Genomic DNA, 10,545 nt, shown 5'->3' with positions numbered 1-10,545 from the left:
ACAGTTATTGATTTGAAAGGCAGAGTGACAGGAAGAGGGAACCACTGCTTCACTCCCCAGACACTTGCAATAGCCAAAGCTTGACCAAGCCAAAACCAGGAACTGGGAATTCATTCTGGATGTCCCATTTGGGTGCAGGGACCCAAGCACTTCTGCCATCCTCCGTCTCCTCCCAGGGTGCACACTAGCAGAAACTTGCCTCAAAGCAGAGAAGCTACCACTCAAGCCAGACATTTGTATATGGGATGTGGGTGTGTGGTGGTGATAGCAAGCCCTCATGGATAAAAAAAAAAAAAAAAAAACAAAACAAAAAAAAACAAAAAAAAGTTATTTCTATGCCAAGGAAATTACTCTGTAGTCTTTCTCTTATAAACTACGTATTGCTGAACCTAGATAATTTTTCCTTTATTTAACAATGACATGAAAATGTCAGTTGAGTTGGCTTTCCTGAAGACCTTGTTTCTTGAATATTAGTGGCTAGCTGAGATAAATTCTTTTCATCTCTTTCTCGCTTCGGCAGCACATGTGCTCGCTTCGGCAGCACATATACTAAAATTGGAATGATACAGAGAAGATTAGCATGCCCCTGCGCAGTAAGGTTTCTTTACCTCCCTGTAGGCTCTGCTCTCCAGAGGTGAACAGGGTCCTCTAAACCCACTTGCTGCACACACAAACACCTGAGTGTTGTATTCTCCCACAGGTGTTGGAGACTGATATGGTGTTCTGATTTATATTTACATAATGGCTAGTGACATCGGGCATATTCACATGTTTTGACCATGTACATTTCTTCTGAGAAATGTCTATTCAGATCCTTGCCTGTTTCTTCACTGTATTTTTGGGAGTTTTTCCAATTCATGTAAATGCTCTGGAAATCTGTAAACATTCAGAGTTTTAATTTTTCCTGCCATCTGTTCATTGTATCTACACTCTGATGTTTACTTTGTTGTGAAGAAGTATCTTAGTTGGATATACTCAAATGTCTCTGTTTTTATTTTTGTGACTATTGCTATTGGAATCTTACCCAAAAGCTATTGTGTGTTGACAATATTTAGAGTTTCCCTATGTTTACTTGGGTTTGGGTCTTATGATTACATTTTAATTCACTGTGAGTTCACTTTCACATAGTGTAAGAGATGTTGGAGTCTCTTTTCAGGCTTCTACATATGGATAATCAAGTTCCTCTGCACCACTTGTGAAAGAGATTCTTCTTTCTCCAGTTCATTTTAGTTCCTTTGTTAAATATGAGTTGCTGGTAGAAATTTGGGTTTATTTCTATGCTACCAAGTCTTTTCCATTGAACTATGTGTCTGTTATTATATCAGTGCTAACACTTCTTCTTCTTTTTTTTTTTTTGCAGTTTATTTATTTGAAAGGCAGAGTTACAGAGAGGTAGAGGCAGAGAGAGAGAGGTCTTCCATCCACTGGTTTACTCCCCAAATGGCCACAATGGCCGGAGCTGTCTTGATCTGAATCAAAGTGTCAGGAGCTTCTTCCAGGTCTCTATGCAGGTGCAGGGGCCCAAAGACTTTGGCCATTTTCTACTTTTTTCTCAGGCTATACCAGAGAGGGGTATAAGAAGTGGAGCAGCTGGGAAACATACTGGCACCCATATGAGATGCCGGCACTGCAGACGGTGACTTTATCTGCTTTGTCATAGTGCTGACCCCTGTAATATGTCTTAAAATATGGTGTGATGTCTCCAGCTTTTTTTTTGCTTTATAATATTGCTTTAGATGTTAAGCATCTCTCATGTTTCTATGTGAATTTTAGCATCATTTTTTCTAGCTCTGAGAACATCGTTGGTATGTTGATTGGGATTGCATTGAATTTGCAAATTGCTTTTGGTAGTATGGATATTTTGGTATTATTCTTCCCATTCACAAACATAAGTTTTCTGTGAGACTGTCAAAAAGCCTTGACAAAAATTGGACTTTATTACACAAAAATTCATCACTTTTTGGGATCATTTAAATCCATAATTTTGCACTAATATTTGATAAATAATTAAAGACTTTGAGCATTTTAGTAGGAGAAATTAAAATATTTATCAATTTCTTCAAATATTGTTTAGATGTGATATTCAAATATTGTTTAGAGCCATTGTCTGTATTCCCTCTAAATTAGGATCTTTTTGCTTTTTGCCTGTTAAACTTGTCCCTTGATTCAAGAACCCTTTTTAATGTAATGTAAACTGAAAATGTCATTTCATAAGCTAAAAAAAATGACAAAGAAGGAAAAAGAAGGGAGGGAGGTTGAGTATATAATTATGTTCTCCGAATTTTTTCTATAAAACATATTGAATCATTTAAAAGCTAATTAAAATTAAACTCAAAATTGGACCATTATGACCAATATTTAAAACAAGTGATTAAAAACTGTAGATGTCTTCAATTTTGATTATCATTCTTCTTTAGAATATCTGAAAGAAATCCGGCTTCTCACTTTAAAATATACCAGTGTGTTAGAATTCAGTATTAAATGACTTTGTTTAAAAGTTTTATTTAATCTATTGCTTTAAGTAGTAATACTATGGCCATTGTAAAACAAAATCCTTATCATTTTTCATAAAACAGAAAGGGCCTTTAAAACATCATCACTAAAAATATTAAGAGACCTAAAATATAACATTCTTAAAACCCAAGTGATACCATTCAAAATTTTCAAATATGCAGGGATAGTTCATGTCAAGTAACTAAATAATTGTGAAGTGTATATATGGAATAGCTTCTATAAATTCTTTTGGCAAGGGCTGGCACTGTGGCATAGTGGGTGAGGCTGCCACCTGCAGTGCTGGTATTCCATAGGGGCATCAGTTCAAGACCTGGCTGCTCCACTTCCTATCCAGCTCTCTGCTATGGCCTGGGAAACACTATAAAATGGTGCAAGTCCTTGGGCCCCTGCACCTGCATAGGAGACCAGGAAGAGGCTCCTGGCTCCTGCCTTCCAGTCAGCACAGCTCCAGCCATGGAGGCCAACTGTGGAGTGAACCAGTGAATGGAAGACCACTCTCTCTGCCTGTCCTTCTCTCTCTGTGTAATTCTGACTTTCAAATAATATAAATAAATCTTTAAAAATTCTTTTGGCAAATAGATGAAGCTACTTGTTATACATTTCAAATAAATAGCAAACATACTAGAAAAATATATTGAATAAAATTTAAGCAACTCATAGCTATACACAGAAATTTCTCACCATAACAACATAGCAACCACTAAATTTCCAAATTCAATTTTCCACAACTTAGAATCTTTAACTTCAGAAGGAGTACAAAATTGACAGAACAGTGGCCTATGTATCAGGATACCTAATGCTAATACAGAATTATCCCTGCCACAACTTACCTATGTGACCTTGAACAATTCACTTTACTTCTCTGGGCTTGGCATTTAGCATCCTCATGTGATAAAGGAGGCTTGGATAAGATCAGTTGTACTCTATCTTGAGACTTCAATGATCTCTCAGTTTCCAAACAGGCACCTTAAGGGAAAGTAAACCTTTAGATCAAAGCTTACATTTTTAAATATAAATATATTTTAAACTCTTTCTACAACTAGTACAAAACAACACATTCAAATGTGTACCATGCCACTTTTCAATATTTGGGAATAATTAATGCATCATTTTAGAGCATTGTCTTGAGGCCAGTGCTGTGGTGTAGCTAGTAAAGCCACTGCATGCAGTGGGGGCATCCCATATGGAGGCCGGTTCAAGTCCAGGCTGCTCCACTTTCCATTCAGCTGTCTGCTATAGCCTGGGAGAGCAGTAGGAAGTTGGCCCAAGTCCTTGGGCCCCTGAATCTGCATGGGAGACCCTGAAGAGGTCCTGGCTCCTGGTTTCAGATTGGCATATCTCTGACCTTTTAGGCCATCTGGGGAGTGAACCAGCAGATGGAGGACCTCTCTCTCTCTCTCTCTTCCTCTTGTTCACTATCTGTGTAACTCTGACTTCCAAATAAATAAATAAATAAATCTTTTAAAAAATCAAAAGAATATTGTCTGGCACACAGTGAACCACTAAGTACAAGATATTATTAGTAATATTAGATTGAAATATTGAAATAAACTAGGCAATAAGCCTTAAGATGCAAATTAATACCAAGAAATATAATCTCAAATTTCTGTGTTCAACAAGGTAGTCTCTTTTCACTACTAACTTTATACTAAATAAGATATTTTGATATTTTGTTAAGAGTAAATTTATTGGGGGCCAGCGCCGTGGCTCATTTGGTTAATTCTCCACCTGTGGTGCTGGTATCCCTTATGGGCAAAGTGTTCTAGTCCTGGTTGCTCCTCTTTCAGTCCAGCTTTCTGCTATGGCCCGGGAAGGCAGTAGAGGATGGCCCAAGTGCTTGGGCCCTGCACCCGGATGGGAGACCAGGAGAAAGCACCTGACTCCTGGCTTTGGATGGGCACAGCTCCAACTGTGGCAGCCATCTGGGGACTGAACCAATGGAAGGAAGACCTTTCTGATTTCTCACTGTATATAACTCTACCTGTCAAATAAAAAAAATTATTAGTTTTTCATAAAAACTGCAGTATTGAAAAAGTTCTAAAATCCCTCTAATTCTAAATGTCTGTGACTGCTAACTCATTAGCACATATTGCATTCTTTACATCTGGGTAATCATGACAATTCACTTTTAAATGATTAACAGATCTGCTGTTATATATAAATACATGCTTTTCCGAAAATCATACAATAAGCAGGCTACATACTTTACTTCAAGTAGAACTGCCATATCCAGTCCTACAATTGTAAATAAGACAGTTTCAATTGTTCAGCATTATCAATTATAAATTCCAATCGTGTAGCAATACTCATAAGAATTTAGGGGGCCGATGCTGTGGAGTAGCAAGTAGAGCTGTGGCTTGCAGTGCTGACATTCCAATTGGGTGCCAGTTCAAGTCCTGGCTACTCAAATTACTATCCATCTTTTTAGGCAAGTAAGACTTACTATCCAGCAGTAGAGGATGGCCCAGGCCCTTGGGCTCCTGCACCTGCATAGGAGACCCAAAAGAAGCTGCTGGCTCCTGGCTTTGGATTGGCAGAGCTCCAGCCATTGTGGCCAAATGGGGAGTGAACCAGCGGTTGGAAGACTGCTCTCTCTCTCTCTCTCTCCTTCTCTGTGTAACTCTGATTTTCAAGTAAAATAAATGAATTTTTTTAAAAAAAGGATGAAATAAAAAGGAAGATGAAGATTACAAAATTGTTTAATTTTTTTAATAAATATAAATTTCCAAAGTACAGCTTTTGGATTACAGTGGCTTCCCCTCCCCCAAAACATCCCTCCCACCCATAATCCTCCTATTTCCTGCTTCCTCTCCCATCCCAGAAGATTACAAAATTGTATGAAGGACATTTGTACAGTAAACAAATATACTGATTTCCAATGCAATATTTTAATACTTGAAGCAGGAACGCTAAGTACTTCTTTGCCAAAATAACATGTTTTCTCCAGTGTAAAACCCATTTGCCATCCCAATACAAAAAGGGATTTGGGGCAAGAAGGAAAAAAGAAGTCCACACATGCAGAAATTTTAAGCAAAACAAAATAGAGAATGTATTTAGTTTCATGTAAATCACATGAGAATTAATAGTATTCTACCAATTTGCAACAAATATTTTTAACTTTAATGAATGAATGAACTTTCAGTTACATAGCAGGAAACTTCTACCCTCTCCCATAAAACTGAAAGAGAAACTTTTTAAAAGTAAAAACTGATGAAAGAATTCTGCAATACATGTTAATGTTAAGTAGCCCAGCAGAGTTTATTTAGAAATACAAACACACACACAGAAAATAAATACATTAAAATCTTACTGAATAGTCCAGTAATAGTTCAGGATCCAATATGTGTGCAAAAGATTCTGGATTTCCCAGTCACTTTGTATAGGAAATGATGTGCTTTGCTATGTAGCATGTAACTTTAGATTCCTGAACACCTCCACTTTGCTTCTTACCCTGAGTCCCAGCAAATACAGGAACACAGCTGTTGAGTCATTCATTTTCTGGATTTGGGAATATCAAAGAATTAATGAGTATAGAAAGTTGTACAGCAAAGACCAAGAATATCCAAGGGAGGTCAGGAAAATCAATTGAACAAGTCAAAATACTATGAATGTATACTGAATGCTCTGTTTTTAATATGTCTTACTTACCTAAAAAGACATGAGGGCTATTGCTCTCTCTCTTAATACAACTAAGGAGAAGATATCACCAATGCTCAAGAAAAATGAATACACAGCAGAGCTAATACAAAATCCCCAAATTCCAAAATAGAAAAACTGGATATGCACTCCTTACACACACCCTGAAGTGGCAATGAAGTAGAACAAATCTAAAATTAGAAAAAAATCTTTTTTTAAAGATTTATTTATTTATTTTAAAGTCAGAGTTGCACAGAGAGAGGCAGAGAAGAGAGAGGGGTCTTCCATCCACTGGTTCTCTCCCCAGTTGGCTGCAATGGCCAGAGCTGTGCCAATCCAAAGCCAGGAGCAAGGAGCTTCTTCCAGGTCTCCCACATGGGTGCAGGGGCCCAGGACTTGGGCCATCTTCTACTGCTTTCCCAGGCTATAGCAGAGATCTGGATCCATATGAGCTGCCAGCACTGCAAGTGGTGGCTCTACCCACTATGCCACACCACTGGCCCCGAAAATTCTTGTCAAATTAAGAACATTTAACCTTTGTTTTAGAGTGCATTATTAAAATATCTAAACTGGGGGAATACATAATTTCTTTCTTTAGAAATCAGAAGAGAAAAAGAACACTTCAAGCCTACTGTGACACCACACAGAAGGAATGGAGAATCATGATCTCAATTAGCCTAGGGACAGAATAAAAGGGAGGGAAATAGGAACAACAGAATTAAGATGAATAAGCTTTGACAGCTGAGGGAATCTGAATGTAAAGAAAAGGCATGCAGTTAACTGAAACAATAGAGAGAATTCTGAGAGGAAAAGACATTGTTAAGTCATATTAATGGGGCCAGAGCTGTGACTTAGTAAAGTAAAAAAAAAATCTAAAATTTGTTTTTAAATTATATAATTAAAAAAGATTAAAAAAAGATGTTCAATCTTAAGTCTCTACAGCATAAGATATACATCAATTTTCCCAGGTTCTATTTGCATTTATTAACAAAGTTTCATGGGTGTAATCACTAAAGTGGCTCCAATAAGTCTTTTTATAAAAATTATTTTTTATTTTGACAGGCAGAGTGGACAGTGAGAGAGACAGAGAGAAAGGTCTTCCTTTTTCTGTTGGTTTACCCCCTAGTGACCGCTGCCGCCAGTGTGCTGCGGCTGGCACATGGCGCTGATCCAAAGCCAGGAGCCAAGTGCTTCCTCCTGGTCTCCCATGCAGGTACGGGGCCCAAGCACTTTGGCCATCCTCCATTGCACTCCTGGGCCATAGCAGAGAGCTGGACTGGAAGTGGAGCAACTGGGACAGAATCTGGCTCTCCCAGCAGGACTAGAACTTGGTGTGCCTGCACCGCAGGTGGAGGATTAGCTTATTGAGCCATGGAGCCTGCCTCCAATAAGTCTTAACCTGGGATGCAACTAAATTTAACAAGGATACTCAATAGGAATTTTAGAAGAATTCCAAAATATGTATCAGAATAAAAATAAATACTTTACTTGGTACATCTCATTTTAACTATACTATTGTCTAAATTTCCAAATGTCAGATGTACTAAAAAAATCCCCAAAGCAGCAGAGTTGGTCCGACATGATGAGGAATAAAATAAAGAAAATGAGAATTCGCAGATCCCAGATTAAAATAACCAAGAAGGCCCAATAAAAGAAAACTCAATGTCTTCATACACTAACATTTATTACCTCAGATTTATTTAACAAAAAGGTGATTATTCCAGCTACATCCCATTAGGTAGCCCAATTTTACCTGCTAAATCCATTTAAAAAAAGCACCTCATGATATATTACTAAAATCATATTGCTATATGCCATCCACCATGTCCACCGTACCTTATACCTAATGTTAACAGATCTGATGAAAATCAGTAGATAAATGATGTGTCTTAACCACGTGTGGGAAATGTCTTTTGTTCAACGTTTTTCCAAAAACCCCTCAGTCTCAGTTTGCCTTCACCTTGAAAAGACACTTCTGAGGTTTACTAATCAGTCCAGCTTCTTCGGGCCTCCCTCCAATGAAAGGGGCTAAAATCCATCAAAATAAACTCTAGGCACTGTCCTTGTGCTCCCAGTGACTTTTTCACTCTAGGGGCTCACAAACCTTCTAAATTCTTTAGATCACCTGTGATGTCCATTAGTTCTCAAAGACTATGATGCAAGTAATTTCCCCTCTTGGAACCTTGTTATTAACTGTGCTGTATGAGAAATGAAGTCTCCTACACACCTTGTGCTTATGATTCTCCAAACCATGTTGCCTGCTAGGACTTTGGCCATGAATATAGGACAGCAATACCTGAACATGATTACTGAGATCTCCTTAATAAAGGATAGACTGGGGCCAGCACTGTGGTGCAGTGGTGTAATCCTTTACCTGCAATGCTGGCACCCCATATGAGCACCAGTTCTAGTCCCCATTTCTCCTTTTCCCATCCAGCTCTCTGCAATAGCCTGGGAAAGCAGTAGAAGCTGTTCCAAGTGCTTTGGTCCCTGCCAAAATGTGGGAGACCTGGAAGCTCCTAGCTCAGATTGGCCCAGCTGCAGACATTGCAGTCATTAGGGGAGTAAATGAGCATATGGAAGACCTTTCTGTGTCTCTTCTTCTCACTCTCTGTAAGTAAACCTGTCAACTACATAAATAAATTCCTTATATATATATTTACATTTATTTATATATTTATGTATATAAATATATTCATATATAAAATATATTATAATTTATTATACAATATATTATATAATATATAATTATAAACAGATAATATTATATAATTTATTATATGTAGTTTATATATATATATATATATATATATTATTGAGATGACTTCAATAGCCAGAGTGTGGCCAGGTTGAAACCAGGAGCTTTTCCTCTGATGTGTGTCCCAGGAACCCAGGTACTTGGAGCATCTTTCACTGCTTTTTCAATCCATTGGTAAGGAGCTGGATCAGAAATAATTATTTATATATAAATAACAAATTCATATATAATAATTATATACAATTATATATTTATAATAATTATATGCAATTCTATATTATGTATAGAAATATATAGTATAATATATAATATATATTATAATATATAAATATATATATGATGGACCAAAATATGGTATTCTCCATTTGGCAGAAGGGACAGGCTCCAATATCTACTGTCTATGTCAGTATGTCAGCATAATGTAGGAGGTAACCCCTCTACCAAATAAGAAAAGCTATTTCAGTTCAGCTGGACATCATTCTGCTGACTGTTGACCTTATTACTGTTAGTCTGGATGCTTTCATTGGTTGCAATCCAGAGACCCAATTTTCCCATAGATATAAACATCAGCAAACATGAAAATTTGGTAAGAAAAGCTTAAACTGAGAGTTATGATTAATAACTATTTTTTTTAATTTTTATTTAATGCATATAAATTTCCAAAGTACGACTTATGGATTACAATGGCTTCCCCCCCATACCGTCCCTCCCACCCACAACCCTCCCCTTTCCCACTCCCTCTCCCCTTCCATTCACATCAAGATTCATTTTTGATTATCTTAATATACAGAAGATCAGCTTAGTATACATCAAGTATGGATTTCAACAGTTTGCTCCCACACAGAAACATAAAGTGAAAAATAATAGATGATTTTTTTTAAAATGATGATGAAATCAGAGCAGACCTATTGTCATGTTTAATCCCAGTGAGAGTCAAGTTGGGAATTGATAATTTCTTTTTTTTTTTTTTAACAGAGGATCAGTTTAGTATGCATTAAGTAAGGATTTCAACAGTTTGCACCCCCATAGAAACACAGTGAAATATATTGTTTGAGTACTCGTTATAGCATTAAATCTCAATGTACAGCACATTAAGGATAGAGATCCTACATGAGGAGTAAGTGCACAGTGACTCCTGTTGTTGACTTTACCAATTGACACTCCTGTCTATGGCATCAGTAATCTCCCTATGCTCCAGTCATGAGTTTCCAAGGCTATGGAAGCCCTCTGAGTTCTCCGACTCTTATCTTGTTTAGACAAGGTCGTAGATAACCCTACGGTTCGACCCAGCCATCCCACTCCTTGGAATTTACCCAAAGGAATTTAAATTGGCAAACAAAAAAGAGGTCTGCACCCTAATGTTTATTGCAGCACAATTCACAATCGCTAAGACCTGGAACCAACCTAAATGCCCATCAACGATAGACTGGATAAAGAAATTCTGGGATATGTACTCTTTAGAATACTATACCGCAGTAAGAAACAACGAAATCCAGTCATTTGCAACAAAATGGAGGAATCTGGAACACATCATGCTGAGTGAAATAAGCCAGTCCCAAAGGGACAAATACCATATGTTCTCCCTGATCAGTGACGACTGACTGAACACCAAGAGGGAAACCTGTTGGAGTGAGGTG

General features: G+C 37.5%; 1 pseudogene; it reads left to right on the top strand.

Moving 5' to 3' along the window:
* The first annotated feature begins 525 nt into the window (after window positions 1-525).
* Window positions 526-593, top strand: LOC138846836 (U6 spliceosomal RNA; annotated as a pseudogene).
* The last annotated feature ends 9,952 nt before the right edge of the window (window positions 594-10,545 follow it).

This window comes from Oryctolagus cuniculus, chromosome 18 (genome assembly GCF_964237555.1).
Source record: "Oryctolagus cuniculus chromosome 18, mOryCun1.1, whole genome shotgun sequence".
Classification (NCBI taxonomy): Eukaryota; Metazoa; Chordata; class Mammalia; order Lagomorpha; family Leporidae; genus Oryctolagus; species Oryctolagus cuniculus.
Note: the sequence above shows the minus strand (reverse complement) of the source record. Positions and strands in the feature narration are given on the sequence as shown.